Source organism: Carassius auratus, unplaced genomic scaffold (genome assembly GCF_003368295.1).
Source record: "Carassius auratus strain Wakin unplaced genomic scaffold, ASM336829v1 scaf_tig00035270, whole genome shotgun sequence".
In the NCBI taxonomy this organism is placed as follows: Eukaryota; Metazoa; Chordata; class Actinopteri; order Cypriniformes; family Cyprinidae; genus Carassius; species Carassius auratus.
In genome coordinates this window covers 185,001-202,876 of record NW_020526216.1, presented here as the reverse complement: position 1 = coordinate 202,876, position 17,876 = coordinate 185,001, and the positions used below count along the sequence as shown (strand labels likewise).

General features: G+C 40.7%; 1 protein-coding gene across 1 annotated transcript in view; it reads right to left on the bottom strand.

Annotated features, from left to right (window-relative positions):
• The window catches only part of LOC113081908 (neurexin-2-like), a 98,358-nt gene that overhangs the window by 15,188 nt on the left and 65,294 nt on the right, over positions 1-17,876 (bottom strand). The window lies entirely within an intron of this gene.

The following is a 17,876-nucleotide window of genomic DNA, read 5'->3' as shown; positions in this document are numbered from 1 at the left end:
ACATTTTTTCAGGACTCCTGCAGGATTGGAAACAAATTCCCTATTAATCACGGGATTGGGACAGACAGGAACAAATGTCAGCAGGAGGGGACAGGACCGGGAATCGTGATAACACCTTGATCCCCAAATATATGCAGAAATGTAGCCTACCTTTTAAATAAATAAACTATAAACTGTAGGCTTCTATTTTAATGTTTACCTCCGTTCTCCTTGCCCTGTGTGTTCCTGCTGTCCTCCTGTCTGCTTCGGTGTGGCTGGTGAAGGACAGATGGTTGACGGATGGTGTGTGTGCTAATAGTAGACTACATTGGGCAGAACAAAACATTGTGCTTCTGTAAAATAATTACAGCAAACATGATGCGCTTTCGGTCGTCTCGTTCATGTGAACTTGAGCAAGAACCTTCTTCCGGAGTCATTCCTTCGGGATTCAAACAGGAGAGGATTTTCCCCCAGTTTTTTCTGGATTTTATTATTTTTTTGTGCAGGATTGGTACGTGAGGGATTAGTAAATCAACTGTGTCCCCCTCTACTCCGTCTGACGGCAGGGAAACTTTAGCAGCACAGATAATGTCACTCACGTCCTCCAGTCTCGATATAACCTCAGTTTATCACAGCTAGGGTCAAACCCACACGGACTGTTTCGATGGTCATTGCTGATCAGTAAATATGTCAAATACAGGTGACATATCAGTCGAGCTGTACTCAGAATCTGTACTAACAGACACACAGTAAACTGACGCAGCGGTAATGAATTGAGAGCCAGAGACGATTTACACTCTGTTGTGGATGAGCTTTGATTGCATTAGGATCGAACCAGAGCGAGCACAAAAGGATCCACACAAACACACGCTTTCATTACTCACTCTGCTTCTCACAGATGAAGGCGCTCCACCAGTGAATATGGACGGATTCTCATGTCTTAATGTTTTATTGGATTCAGACGAGTCTGTGCAGTGTTTAACACTGTTTTACTCTGAGCATCTACATCTCAAACACCTAAGGAGCTAAAGATCCTGCTGCAGTCATTCAGATGAGCTTCTGGATGAGTTTGTTTTCTTCAAAAGATTCGGAGAAATGTAGTGTCCTTTTCTATAATCCATAATAACTCTTCCTCCAGTGAAAAGTGCATCTGTTGTCTCTCACAGATTAGTTTAGATCTGTTTAAACGCTGCTTGATCTGTGCAGATTTCTCTCCTGATTCAGACCAGAACACTTTTTCACTGGAGGAAGTGTTATTATGGATTATAGACTATGTGTTTGAGTTGAAAACATCTTAAAGGTCCCGTTTTTCGTGCTTTTTTGAAGCTTTGATTGTGTTTACAGTGTGCAATATAACATGTGCTCATGTAAAAAAAAACAGTATTTTTCACCTATCTGTATACCGCTGTTTTCACTGTCATAAAAAAAGGCTGATGTCTTCCTTGTTCTATAAAGTCCCTCCTTCAGAAATACGTAACGGGTTCTGATTGGGCCAGCCGTTCCTGTGTTGTGATTGGACAGCAGCTGAGCGCGTGCTGCCCTCCTGGAAACGTGATTGGACTAGAACGTGCTGGAGATGTATTTATAATCACAGGAGCATTTTTACTGAGGAGATGCGCATGAAAATCGCATTCGTTTTTTTGCACAGCCCTAACATCTAGTTAACAAAGCTAAACAGCGTTGCCCTTTGTGTAGTAAATTACAGAAACTGTTAAACGCACCAACTTAAATAATAAAATACACTTACCGGTTGTGGTCCATAAACAACGCCTTCTCCAGACAAAGATGGAACTGCTTCATCTTTCAAGAATAATCTTTGTGCGAATCTGGCATTAAACTGATTGAGATTGAGGAAGCTGTCCTCAGTAAAATGTGCTGCACATAGTTTTACATGTGGATTATCATTTTCGGGAACCTAGTTAAACATAAATTGTAACCATTAATCTTCAAGTACAGCGTCGCTGGGAAGCCCAAACAAAGATGATTGGACTCAGAGATGAAAATAACAGCGTTTCAATGACATGTCGAACACAAACGCAGCTCTTCCTCTTCTCCGTCGGAGCACAACAAGACCATGCCCCCTTTTTGTGTATTCATGTGGGCGGAGCTTAGTCAAAAACGGTCTTAGTGACGTCATTACTGCAGGAACTAGAGGGATGTAGTCCAAACGGGTCATTTTTTGTAGGAGAATTCCGTTAAATCAAATATCTCGCTTGGCATTGAACTTTGAGCTTTAAAATTTTACAAATATTATTTATACTCTAACAACAACATTACACACTAACTAAAGTTTAAAACATGGGATCACGAAGAAGGGGACCTTTAATGCTGGATGTGTTTCAGGTTTTGTCTTCTCCAGATGTTCACTGATGGACTGGAGTGCTGTGGATTATTGTGATGTTTTTATCAGCTCTCATTCTGACGGCACCCATTCACTGCAGAGCATCCATTGATTAGACACTGATGCAGTGCTACATATCTATATCTATCACAGATGTTTAGTCATGTATGTTATTGTGATGAGCGGAGTATTCCTGCGCTGGGTCGGTGAGGTCAGGTGTTGTAATCTTTAGGTAAACTCTCTCTCTGTCTCTCTGTCTCTCTCTCTCTCTCTGTCCCCCTCTCTCTCTCTTTCTCTCTCTCTCTCTCTCTCTGTCCGTCCCTCTCTCTCTCTCTCTCTCTCTCTCTCTCTCTCTCTCTGATCGGATTACAGGCTCAGGATCAAGCAGGGCTAATTGGACTCGTCCAGCTTGTGATGCGAAGACACTGTCCAGGGATTACAGACAGAAAAGGACGAGGTGTGGAGACACAAGCGCTGCATCTGTACAGAACAGCTGATGTGATCTTATGCTCTTCTGCGGTGATCCATTAATCCAGGAGCTTGTGTCTTCTGTGAACTTAACCACTGTCAAGTGAAGAACTGAGCAGTGGTGGATTAAACGCTGAACTGCAGCAGTCAGAGAAACAGACCAGAAGACAGACAGAAACAGACAGACGCACAGCTCTTAAATCTGATCTACAAGCCTTAATCTAGTCAGAGTGAATTAAACATGACTGGAGTACAGTCTTAAAACACAGACAATCATCACTCACAACATCAATAATGCAGCGGCTACAAGAACGTCCTGAATCAGAAACATCTCCCAGAGAGATCCGCCTCTCTCTCTCACACACACACACACACACTCTCTCACACACACATACACACTCTCTCTCTCTCTCTCTCACACACACACACACACGCACACATTCTCCTAATACAACCATAATAATGACAATGTGACCTTTCATTTAATTTACTACAGACTCTATTAATAAATTTCCATTGTAAAATGTGTTTCTTTAAATGACACTTTCACAATGATTGACAGCTATAATTTGCATGTACTGTAACATGCAGCTCATTTGCATGCATATTCCATATATCTATTAACTTATTAACAGAGGTCCAATGATTGGTGGAACTTAATCTGTGGCCCCATATATATGGACATACACACATACACATACACACACACACAAACTCTTGATATTGAGCCAACATCTAGATGATCAGGTGCAGTATGTGTACTGTGAATCTGTAAATGCATGTGTCAGTTTGCTCTTCTACAGACCCCCGTGTCACTGTGTGAGTGTGTGTCACTGTGTGCGTGTGTGTCACTGTGTGCGTGTGTGTGCGTGTGTCACAGTGTGCGTGGGTGTCACTGTGTGCGTGTGTGTGTGTGTGCGTGTGTCACAGTGTGCGTGTGTCACTGTGTGCGCGCGTGTGTGTCCGTGTGTGTCACTGTGTGCGTGTGTGTGTGTCACTGTGTGCGTGCGTGTGTGTCATTGTGTGCGTGTGTGTCACTGTGTGCGTGTGTGTCACAGTGTGGGTGTGTGTCACTGTGTGTGTGTGTGTCACTGTGTGCGTGTGTGTGTGTGTGTTTCACTGGGCGCGTGTGTGTATCACTGTGTGTGTGTGTCACTGTTTGCGTGTGTATCACTGTGTGCGTGTGTGTCACTGTGTGTGTGTGTGTGTGTGTGTCACTGTGTGTGTGTGTGTTACTGTCTGCGTGTGTGTGTGTGTGTGCATCACTGTGTGCGTTTGTGTGTGTCACTGTGTGCGTGTGTGTCACTGTGTGCGTGTGTCACTGTGCGTGTGTGTCACTGTGTGCGTGTGTGTGTGTGCGTGTGTGTCACTGTGTGCATGTGTGTGTGTGCGTGTGTGTCACTGTGTGCGTGTGTGTCACTGTGTGCATGTGTGTCACTGTGTGCATGTGTGTCACTGTGTGCGTGTGTCACTGTGTGCGTGTGTGTCACTATGTGCGTGGGTGTCACTGTGTGCGTGTGTGTCACTGTGTGTGTGTGTCACTGTGTGCGTGTGTGTCACTGTGTGCGTGTGTGTCACTGTGTGTGTGTGTCACTGTGTGCGTGTGTGTCACTGTGTGCATGTGTGTGACTGTGTGCATGTGTGTGACTGTGTGCGTGTGTGTCACTGTGTGTGTGTGTGTGTGCGTGTGTCACTGTGTGTGTGTGCGTCACTGTGTGCGTGTGTGTGTCACTGTGTGCGTGTGTCACTGTGTGCGTGCGTGTGTGTGTGTCACTGTGTGCGTGTGTGTCATTGTGTGTGTGTGTGTCACTGTGTGCGTGTGTGTGTGTGTGTCACTGTGCGTGTGTGTGTGTGTGTGCCACTGTGTGCGTGTGTCACTGTGTGTGTGTGTCACTGTTTGCGTGTGTATCACTGTGTGCGTGTGTCACTGTGTGTGTGTGTGTGTCACTGTGTGCGTGTGTGTTACTGTCTGCGTGTGTGTGTGTGTGTGTGTGCATCACTGTGTGCGTTTGTGTGTGTCACTGTGTGCATGTGTGTGTCACTGTGTGCATGTGTGTCACTGTGTGTGTGTGTCACTGTGTGCGTGTGTGTGTGTGTCACTGTGTGCGAATGTGTGTCACTGTCTGGATGTGTGTCACTGTCTGCGTGTGTGTCTGTGTGCGTGTGTGTGTGTGTCACTGTGTGCGTGTGTGTGTGACTGTGTGCGTGTGTGTCACTGTGTGTGTGTGTGTGCGTGCGTGTCACTGTGTGTGTGTGTGTCAATGTGTGCGTGTGTGTGTGTCACTGTGTGCGTGTGTGTCACTGTGTGCGTGTGTGTCACTGTGTGTGTGTGTGTGTGTGTGTGTGTCATATCAGGACACAACTGTGTATAATGACATGGGTATGACACAGGTTTTACAAGGAGAGGGTGACTTATGAGGACATAACCCATGTCCCCATTTCTCAAAACACTTATAAATCATACAGAATGAGTTTTTTTGAGAAAGTAAAAATGCACAAAGTTTCCTGTGAGGGTTAGGGTTAGGTGTAGGGTTGGTGAAGGGCGATAGAATATACAGTTTCTACAGTATAAAAACCATTACACCTATGGGATGAACACACTTTACACAAAAACAAACATAACCTGCCACTGCAACCTGCATCTGTACCCCCCCCCCCCCCCATTAATTAATAATAATAATAATTGTACAATTTAAACGGACCCGCTGTCCATCCTCAAACAGTGTCTTGCTCACATTTACTGTGTTTGTAGCTCTCAGACCACAGACGTGTTGATTATTAAACTATTTCTGCAACAGCGTAAACATGCGAGAGACTCGTGGAAGGACTAATGACAGGCTGTAAATTGTTTTGTTTTCTTCTCATGTAAACAACCTTTTTCACAGTTTGCAGTGAATGTGATTATGGTAAGAGATGTTAATAAAAAGAATAAATGTAACTACAGCTTCACACCAAAACAAATCTCTTTCTCACACTTGTCAGAGTGAAAAACACCCCTGAGATTCACGACTGGAGCGCGTTTGTGGATCAGCGACGTACACAGAATTACTTCTCAGAGTCTCAAAACTTTTATTATTAAGAAAAATAATGTTTTCTAACCATTCATCTGGGAAACGCTCGTTACCAGACATCACAATGCAGAAAATGTCTCCTATTACCGAGAAGACAGCGGCGCTGGTGAATTCATTCTCTGAGAATAAAACACACAGCCATCCGTCCTGAAGCTACAGCAGAACTCGGACTTCCTTACAATGAAATTCATCGGAGCTTTTCACAAATCACACTGAGGGAAAGAACCTGTGCAGTGTCTGCTCACTGGACGTTACTGAACAATCTTACTGGGAAACAAAAGATGTGAGTGTGACGGTGTGTGAATCTAACATTGATCGCACAGACTCTGTTTACATGTTCTGAGAGCAAACAGAGGAATGGCTTTAGTCAAAAGATTCTCTGAGCTTCAGGTGATGGCATTTCCACCGAAAGTACAGCTGTGTAGTAAATGCTGCTCCATTTGAAAGCAGGTGATGGACATTTGCTACTAATCACAGAACCGGCTTTACTGATGAGACACATGACAATCACATCTGATTAATCCTGCAGCTCTACATGTGTAGGCTATAGAAAAGAACACCGTGTATGTTTTTTTGCTAAATCACTTGCAAATATAAGATTATTGTTAAATTATAACCTACATACCATGTTAGATTAGAGCAGGTATCTCTTAGTTTCAATATACTTACAGAAGAAATAATTTGTAATTTTACAGATTATTATCCCTTTATTCCCTAAACTAAGCATATTATCCCCTATACCTACACATAGTTACTCAATAGATGCACTATAATTAGGCAAGGCAAGTTTATTTATATAGCACATTTCGTACACAATGGTAATTCAAAGTGCTTTACATAAAAGAAAGTAAAATAATCTTGAAGAAAAATAATAACAAAAATAAAACAAGCAATTTTAAAACTTTTAAAATGATTAAAACATTTAAAAACAGTTAGAAAATGATTAAAAAAAACAGTGAAAATACAGTGCAATCCGTTCGGACATCACACAGTGCTCATTCAGTAAATGCACAGCTAAACAGATGAGTTTTGAGTCTAGATTTAAATGTGACTAGTGTTTTAGCACATCTGATCTCTTCTGGAAGCTGATTCCAGCTGCGGGCAGCATAGTAACTAAAGGAGGACTCCCCTTATTTTGTGTGAACCCTTGGTATTTCTAACTGACTCGATCCTAATGATCTGAGTCTGTTAGGTTTAGTGTTCTGGATGAGCTGCAGCTGTCTAATGGTCTTTTTGGGAAGGCCGGTGAGGAGCTCATTACAATAGTCCACCCTGCTGGTGATGAAGGCATGAACAAATTTCTCCAAGTCCTGGCTGGAAACAAAACATCTAATTCTTGCAATGTTTTTTAAATGATAGTATGCTGATTTAGTTACTGCTTTGACATGACTACTGAAACTAAGGTCTGTCTCCAGAATCACACCAAGATTCCTGACTTGATTTTTAGTTGTTTGACCCCTAGAGTCAAGGTATGCATTCACCCCGAACACTTCATCTTTGTTTCCAAATGCAATGACTTCAGTTTTTTCCTTGTTTAACTGAAGAAAGTTCTGGCACATCCAACTATTAATTTCATCAGTGCATTGGCAGAGGGAGTCAATGGGGCTGTAGTCATTTGGAGATAAGGCTAGGTAAATCTGGGTATCATCAGCATAGCTGTGATAGGCAATTTGGTTCTTTCTCATTATTTTACTTAGTGGAAGCATATACAGGCTAAACAAGAGCGGTGCAAGAATTGAGCCTTGTGGAATTACCAAAAAGTCACGCTGTAAATTATGTTTCATTACGCAGTATGTGGTGGGTTGTAATCTAAAGTGTTACCATATATTTACTGCTTTGGCAACATTGTGATGTGTTCCAAAGTCATGCCAATAATGCTTATTTGAATTGACCTGATTTGAATTGAATTGAATTGAATTGAATTTAACTGAATTGAATTGAACTGAACTGAATTGAACTGAATTGAACTGAATTAAATTGAACTGAATTAAACTGAAAGACTGTGTTGTGTAATTAACCGTCGTAACTCATGGACTGAATGCAAACACCGTCTCTCTCCTTCTCTCTGTCTGTAATAGTGTTTCTGTTCCTCCTCGTTTAATTTGCTAAATAAATCTACTTTCCTTTCGTAGCGTGTCTGCTGTGCTCTGGAGGACAGCATTAAACCCTGAATAAAACACAAAGCAAATAACAAAGCGAAACACAGACAGAGAAAAGAGACGAGTTTCAAATTCTGTCATTACAGTAGTTTAATGAAAGGATCAGGAGCTGAAGGAGCGATTAAAGTCTCCGGACCGCTTTTATTCTCCACTCGCTCGCTGCAGAGCTGCACGGCTGCTTTCAAATGCAAATATGAACAAAGCACCTCAAACAGGCCATTTGAACCCCAGAGACGAACCAAACGTCAAATGTGCTTTAAGTCTAAGCGAACACATTCTGATTAAACGCTCAAACATCTGACTGAAGTTAAACACATGACCCTCACGCTTTGCCGTACGTGCTAAACACGCTAATGATGCAATGAGACAGAGAAACAAATCCAATCCAACCAGCGACCGCAGATCTCAGGAACGTCTATCTAACCCTCAGAAAACCCAGTGAGAGGCTCTCCGAGATCTGTGACACATCCAACACTGAAGCTCAGCTCAGAGACGGACCACTCTCTGACACGACACACAGACACACACGAGATACCAGAACAGACTAAACACAATCTAGATCAAGACTGTGAAATGCTGCATGTGTCTGTCTGTCTCAACTGTCTCCAGCACAGTTTATTGAAGCACTCACAAACAGCTACTTCACCATTAGAATTAATTTACCTTGAATTACTTCAACCAATGCATTCTTCAGTGTCAGCTACTTCACATTTCATTCTCAATAATGATCAATAATCTTTTTTCAACTTTGTTATTACATACTTCTTTTTAAAACATATAAAATGGCAATAAATGACCCTAAGGTAAGGTTACCACCAGTCCCGTATTTAAAGTTAAAATAAGAAATTGTCCCATATTTAAAGTGAAAATGATGCGTCCCATATCAAATCAATGCGGGACATTGAGTCATTTTGTATGAGGAATTAGAAGCTCATTTGTGCATGATTGCATATTTGATTAAGTTCTTCACTAATTATTTGTTTCTTTGACGTGTTTTATTTTTTTTTTGGGGGGGGGGGGGTTGTTGGTGGTGGGGGGCTCGTCATGAATGGGTATCCCTAATTCTGCTGAAGGTGCCAACCTCATGATGAAACTGAAGCAGCAGCAGATCTTTTATTCTGTGCTGTGACGTACAAACATAACTTTGACTGGATTATGCATGTAATAAATGTAGGTTGTTGATTGGCTGCTGAGATGTAGGCGTGGTTAAGTTCACAGAGTGACTGGAGAAACCCTGCATGTCACCAGAGAGAAGATCCAGTTATCACAGTCTGATTAACATTACGAGGTCAAACACATTTCTAAAAAAAATAAACATTTGCACGGATGAAATGTTCACAGTGAGATCTATAACATGTATTTAAATATATAGATTTATATAAATAAATAAACATAATAAATAAAGTAATTTTCTATTAGGTTATTTTCCAGTTTGAAGTGGAGTGTAAAACTGATGAACTGAACCAGCGAGAGATCTGGTGGTTAGATCTGTTGTCATGTATATCTGTGCAACACAGCAGCTTTCCTGAAGAACGACTGACATCCACACACAGACACACACACACACTCACACTCACACACACCTTCCCAGCATGCCGTGCTGACAGTCACACAATGGACTGATGACACAGGGACAGAAAAGATGTACTTGTTCAGGGTCAGTAGTGTGTTCATCTAAACAACCATCATCTCTAACCCTAAGTACACAGTAAACACACCTCATAAAACACTAACACATATAAATATATTAATCATTATTTAGCTAGAAGTAAATCATTGCACAATGCTGCGCAGTGACTGTCTATTAAACACATTAATGATTTATTCCTTGATCATTTCAGAAAAGAAGCTGTCTGGATGAAGTGGATGACTGCAGTGAATCAGACTGGAGAGAGACGAGTGTTTGATGACAGTCTGATCTAATCACACTTAACGAGTGAACTTAACGATGCTCTCCTCTCGTCTCACACACACAGATGTCTCTGGACACACAGCAGCCTCCTGAGGCCATCCTTAAAAATATTTTGGTTTGCAGTAACAGTATTTTTTTTTTTTAAGGGTCGGTAGGTCGGTCTATATATATATATATATTTTTTCAAGTTTCAATGTAAAAAAAAAAAGATTTTTTTTGCCGATGGTGATGACGTAACTATGAATTAAAAAATATATATCATATCGTGACGTCACTGACTGGGTCTTGATTACCCGTGCCTTTGGGCGCATAATTGCAAACCTCATTTTTATGCAGACTGTATAGGCCACAAACAAATTCAAATATTTGCCAAAAACAAGTTTATTGCATGAATTTCAGGTGAGAAGAAAAAAATGAGGTACTGTTATAGATACAGTCGGCATCTAGTCATAGCTGGGGGCGTGGCGAGGGCGGAGTCGGCGTGGGGGAAAACAGTGCGAGCATCGTGTGTATCTGACTGGCAAAATGCACATATTGAGCACTCATTCCCAGAGACACGTAGAACAATTGTAGTCTCTTTTAACTTTAATATTCATATACACTAGTCCATATCGATATTTGATTCATTTTACAGTCCTAATATAGATGTATTCATTCAAAAACAGCCAAATCCTGTGATGTTCTGCTTTATACAGCAAACTCTATTTTTGACTGGATTCCGCGATTCAATCGTTTCGCAAACACAGACGGGGTGAATTTATGAAAGTGTAAAAGTTCTGACACAAAACTAAGTTGTTACGTGTCCACATGCTTTTTTAAGTGGGTTTATGTTCATGTTATGTTCGTTACATAGTTTTGCTTCAGGTAGAATGATAAGGCTAATTATATATGCATGCCACTTTCTGAAACAACCTTACACAGTTTTGATAACGTTAATAATGAACACGATGTTAATATAGCCTGCCTGTGATGAATGCCGACTGCACACACACACATGCTTAGTCTTGGGATACACAACTTCCCTTGATCATCCTCACAACTTATTGCTTGTAGCCATTTTGTAATCCTTTCCGGCTCTGTATGTTTTTTAGGAAGGATGTAGAACTTCAATTAATAATTTGTTAGTTTATTGGAGGTACAGAAAATGACACAGCAACGCTTCAGCGTGATCCTCCCGTTTATTTCAATTGGCGCCAAGGCAATGTTTTCCCCCACGGGCTAAATTCACATCACATGACGGGGCGTTCCCGGGGGCGTTCCCAGACCAACCGTCTGTATCTATTGAGAATGAGAAGTTGTCGTCATAGCACAAAGCCCCTCCCTCGATATCACGGTCTCCGCCATGTCAGCAGGATACCGGCGGCGAAACAGGATTGTTTACATGTGTTGTTAACTCGGTAGTAGAACGTTTCCAACATGTTTTGATGTAGGCTAAAGCTGTGTATGTTTAGTTATAATTAGATTTTAACCCAATGACACATACTGTACCAGGTTTTTTTTGTTGGGGGCTGCAAAGTGGACAAACCAGTTCTGGGTTAGCTAGGGTAGTTAAATGTGTGATTGCGAGATGTAAATGTCCGGGTTAGATTAAAGCCATTAACAGCGTGAATGCAAGGTGACTTACATCGTAAACAATATAATTCCCAATACCCATATGTGAGTACAGAGGTAAATTGTTCAGGTCTCTGTGCCGCTGCAGGGAGCTCGTATGGGTCGATATTTCGGATGCCTGAGAGCTTCTCCAAACACCGCTGTTTTGCGCTTGGTGTGAGCTTGTTCCTGTAAGGTCCCCTTTCTTTCGCCTTATGTTTTTGCATTGCTTTACTTTCTTCCTTTTCTTTCTCATATTCATACATCCGTCTTGATCTGTTCCACCGACAAAATAAATGCGCAAAAATTAAAGATCTCTGAAATGTTTAGTCGCTTCTCTGTGAAGTTCTGAAGGCATTGCCCCTGGCAACCGATAGCGTATCCTGCCATCAGGGCCGACCGGCTCAGACCCCTCCCAAATCAACCCAAATCGGCACATGACTCCTCACTCTCAATAATGTTTTACTTGCATCCACCGCTGTGTATCAATGTAACCTACAAATGAGAGACTGTTTACTTTGGTTTCTTGGGTTGTCACTTTTGTGAAAAAAGTTCATTTGTTCATTGAATCGGTTGGTGATTAAATCGATTTTGCATGTCTAAAGTTCTATACGGCAAATGACACCAAATATAGGTGAATCCACGGACAATAGGCAGGACGAATGTACAGACAAATATTTCTGATGATTTATTGGCGTGAAGTTACGTGCACAATGACAAACAGGAGTGCAACATTTTCGAAAAAACAATAAGCAGCATGGACTGCCATAATGCAAAACATTTACTGCAGGCTTCAACATGGCTGTGTTTACGATTAGAAATGTCAACAACAACAACAAAATCGCATAGGCGATTCTAGGGCTGTCAAAAAAAATCGAATAGAATAAAAAATGTAAAATAAAAATCCACATTCAAATGCAAAAACATTGCATTCGAATTTTAGGTGTGCATTAACAAAGCTGCCTTATGAGCCCCGGTACTTCACAGTCCGTGTTCCAGTCCATCTCGCCGTGTGCACAGCCGTGTCTACACAACTCTCAAAGGTGGACGAGCTCGACATGCAGTATCTGCTATCTCATCTTTCACCTCGTGTATGTGCACCGTCCGCAGTCTCAAAAAATGCCCGCACGCGGATGACGAAAAGGACATAATGCAGACAGTGTGCGGACGGCCGAAGTATACTTGATCTTTATCAGTGGCGCACGAGATGCGATGACGATGTATGTGCCATTGCATTAAAAGGTTATGTTAGCCTATCCAGTTGAAGCCACTTCAAAAAAAAAAAAAAAACAGAACGCAGAACGCACATTTCGCGCATTTTCTAGAGGGACACCGTTGGACTCGCGTCTCGCACAAGAGAGCCCCATGTTTAGAAATGCATGTAAAATGTGTGTATTTAATTTAATTTTCTAAAAATTTCTCGAGACTTTATGTTGGGTTTTTGTTCCCCATCCCACTGCATCACATGTTTTTAAATGTTTTGTTTATAGTTCTTTAAGCAACTTAAGAATTGGTTCATAAACATTATTTTAAATATTATGTTGTTTTTTCACAGTCATGTATTCTAATGCTTTGAATAAACATGCAGTAATATTTTGCTCGATGTCTATCTTGAGGCCTAAGAAGAGAAGCAAAAAGCTTTTCTTCACCCTAACTGAAATTATGTGTAACGATACAATCTCCATACTCATCGGGAAGAAGGAGGCAGGAACCGGCGCACGATCAAAACATAATTTTAATATTCAAAAATAAATACAAAACGGCGCACCAGCCCCTCACGGACGACTGGTGCGCATAAATAAAAAGCAAACACATAAAATAATGTCCCAGGCCTGGTCCTCTATCGTCCTTCACGGTCGTCGCTCCAGTTTTATATCCTTCCATCTCCTACGTGGGACTCGATACTGGCAGTGGGGCGCAGGTGTAGCTCATCTCCAATCACTACACCTGGCCTCACTCCTCGTTCCCACGCCTCTTGGCCCCGCCCCACTCGCCACATTATGCATTTTAAATTTGAATACAATCATATTTAAGTAAAAAAAATTAATTTAGTTTTTCAGCTATTTTGACAGCCCTGTGCGATTCTAGCCTGAATCTGTATCTGTATGCATGAGACTGAATGCCGGCAGAATTCACATTTCTGTTGAAAAAAGAGAAACATTGTGCAGAAGTATTATTTGCTGTTATACGTGTTTGTCCAAAGCTGCAGTTGCTGTGTGACGCCTGTTCCAAAAAAAAAAAAGAAAAAAAAAAAAAAAAAAAATGGACGCGCTGCCAGAGAAGGTCCTTAAAATCAATTTCTTATTTTCGTTTTCTAAACTTGTGTTGGTTGATTCGTGCTTGATTCGTGCAATAGATTTTCGAACGTAAAGTGACAGTCGACACGGTCACGGTTTTAGACTATACGGGAGAAAGGATGGGAAAAGATCTGGGCAAAGTTTTTCCAGAACTTCGTGCCAAGTTAAAGCGGTGTCGAGCTGTTTTAATGATTTTTTTTAGATGTATTATGGTGCCTGAGCCCGTATGACTTTGAACAGTGACCGCAAACATTTAGTTTACTGCGGCCACATCAATCATTACCAAGCGCGAACCGTTGACTCTGACAGAGAATGAGACGAAGCGAACGCACCGGCCATAGTGTGACATCCGCGTAAACACAGATGACGTCACAGGTTTTTAATTAAGGAAGATAGCCTTCGTTTGTATGTAGGCCTATAGGAAATGTATATATTTACAATACTTACTTAAATATAATTAATATTAATATTAATATTTGAAGAGTAAAAAATAAATTGGTCGGTCTTAACGCAAATTTATAATCGGCAAGTCGGTCGGACTAAAAGCAAAAAAAAATTGAGTCGGTCCTAAATTGACAGGGTCGGTCGGGTTACGGCAAACAAGAATATTTTTAAGGATGGCCTGATTGCACGTTATAATGTAGTAAACAATGTTTCGTTTCTTGCACAGACTGATCGTTTTGCTTCATAAGAGGTCAGTATATTGTAAGGAGCCACACATATTAATTTTGTGTTCTTTGATATGCTTTTTATTCTCAAAGATGGGCATCCACTGACTTGTGTTTAATGAATCACAGAGGAGCAGAGTTTCAGCTCAAAATCCTCTTCACTGTTTTACTGAAGAAGAAAAACTTCACCTTTTGCTTTTTGCCTTTTGCATTTTGCTTTAAATGAATGGTTGTTGTCATGGTGTAAAGAACAGAAACTGCTATTTGTTAATAACTGGAATCTTTTCTGGGAGCGTCCTAGGCTGTTTCGCGCTGATGGATTACACCCCAGTCGAGTCGGAGCAGAGCTTCTCTCTGACAACATCTCCAGGACACTTCGCTCCATGTGACTAGTAAGTCAATTCTCAAATAACCATTGTTCCACCCGCTTAAATGATAAAAGTACTTGTGCTGTAAAACCTATTAAGACTGTGTCTGTTCCCCGAATAGTGAGGTCAAAATATAAATATAAATATAATGTAGGATCTAGAAAAAATCTTATCGTAATTAAACCAGAAAAATGTAAAGTAAATGAACAAAAACAATTTTTAAAGTTTGGGCTCATAAATATTAGATCACTCACACCAAAAGCAGTTATTGTAAATGAAATGATCACAGATAATAGATTTGATTTACTCTGCTTGACTGAAACCTGGCTAAAACCAAATGATTATTTTGGTCTAAATGAGTCAACTCCACCAAACTACTGTTATAAGCATGAGCCCCGTCAGACTGGTCGTGGCGGGGGTGTTGCAACAATATATAGTGATATTCTCAATGTTACCCAGAAAACAGGATACAGGTTTAACTCTTTTGAAATACTTCTGCTAAATGTTACTCTGTCAGACATGCAAAAGAAATCTAATGTATCTCTTGCTCTGGCTACTGTGTATAGACCACCAGGGCCGTATACAGAATTCCTAAAAGAATTTGCAGATTTCCTCTCAGACCTTCTAGTTACAGTTGATAAGGCGCTAATCATGGGAGATTTTAATATTCACATTGATAATACAAATGATACATTAGGACTTGCGTTTACTGACCTAATAAACTCCTTTGGAGTCAAGCAAAATGTCACCGGGCCCACTCATCGTTTTAATCATACACTAGATTTAATTATATCGCATGGCATCGATCTTACTGCTATAGATATTGTACCTCAAAGTGATGATATTACAGACCATTTCCTCGTATCGTGCATGCTGCGTATAACTGATATTAACTATATGTCGCAGCGTTACCGTCTGGGCAGAACTATTGTTCCAGCCACCAAAGACAGATTTGCAAATAACCTGCCTGATCTATCTCAACTGCTATTTGTACCCAAAAATACACATGAATTAGACAAAATTACTGACAACATGGGCACTATTTTCTCTAATACATTAGAAGCTGTTGCCCCAATCAAATTGAAAAAAGTTAGAGAAAAACGTACTGTACCATGGTATAACAGTAATACTCACTCTCTCAAGAAAGTAACTCGTAGTTTTGAACGCAAATGGAGAAAAACTAACTTAGAAGTTTTTAGAATTGCATGGAAAAACAGTATGTCCAGCTATAGACAGGCTCTAAAAACTGCTAGGGCAGAGCATATACACAAACTCATTGAAAATAACCAAAACAATCCAAGGTTTTTATTTAGCACAGTGGCTAAGTTAACAAATTACCAGACGCCACCTGATTCAAATATTCCACCAACGTTAAATAGTAATGACTTTATGAATTTCTTCACTGATAAAATAGATAACATTAGAAATACAATAGCGAATGTAGATTCTACAGCATCTAACACTTCAGTTTCATCCATCGCACCCAAACATAAACTGCAGTGCTTTACAACCATAGGACAGGAGGAGCTAAATAAACTTATCACTGTATCTAAACCAACAACATGTTTATTAGATCCTGTACCCACTAAATTACTGAAAGAGCTGTTACCTGTAGCCGAAGAACCGCTTCTCAATATCATTAACTCGTCATTATCTTTAGGACACGTCCCAAAACCATTCAAGCTGGCGGTTATCAAGCCTCTTATTAAGAAACCAAAACTAGATCCTAGTGTACTGGCAAATTATAGGCCCATTTCAAATCTTCCATTTATGTCTAAAATTTTAGAAAAAGTTGTATCTGCTCAATTGAGCACCTTCCTGCATAAAAATGATCTGTATGAAGAATTTCAGTCAGGTTTTAGGCCCCACCATAGCACAGAAACTGCACTTGTTAAAATTACAAATGACCTGCTCCTTGCGTCAGACCAAGGCTGCATCTCATTTCTAGTCTTACTTGATCTTAGTGCTGCGTTCGACACCATAGATCATGACATACTCATAGATCGATTACAAAACTATACAGGTATTCAAGGGCAGGCTCTAAGATGGTTTAGATCCTACCTGTCCGATCGCTACCATTTTGTTTACTTAAATGGGGAGTCATCTCATTTATCATCAGTAAAATATGGAGTGCCACAAGGATCCGTCCTAGGTCCCCTTCTGTTTTCAATATACATGTTGCCCCTTGGTAATATTATTAGAAAATACGGAATTAGCTTCCACTGTTATGCTGATGATACTCAGCTATATATCTCAACGAGACCAGATGAAACTTCCCAATTATCTAAGCTAACAGAGTGTGTTAAAAATGTAAAAGATTGGATGACAAAGAATTTTCTCCAATTAAATTCGGATAAGACGGAGATATTAATTATTGGACCAAAAAACACTACACAGAATCTTGTAGATTACAATCTGCAACTAGACGGATGTACTGTTACTTCCTCTACAGTCAGAAATCTGGGTGTTATATTAGACAGCAATTTGTCTTTTGAAAATCATATTTCCAATGTTACAAAAATTGCATTCTTCCATCTTAGAAACATTGCCAAGCTACGAAACATGTTATCTGTTTCTGATGCAGAAAAGCTAGTTCATGCATTCATGACCTCTAGACTGGACTATTGTAATGCACTTCTAGGTGGTTGTCCTGCTTCTTCAATAAACAAGCTACAGGTCGTCCAAAATGCAGCAGCTAGAGTCCTTACGAGGTCAAGAAAATATGATCATATTACCCCCAATTTTACAGTCTCTGCACTGGCTACCTATTAAGTTCCGTATCAGTTACAAATTATCATTACTTACCTATAAGGCCCTAAATGGTTTAGCTCCAGCGTACCTAACTAGCCTTCTACCACGTTACAACCCATCGCGCACCCTAAGGTCACAAAACGCTGGACTTTTGGTAGTTCCTAGGATAGCAAAGTCCACTAAAGGAGGTAGAGCCTTCTCACATTTGGCTCCCAAACTCTGGAATAGCCTTCCTGATAATGTTCGGGGTTCAGACACACTCTCTTTGTTTA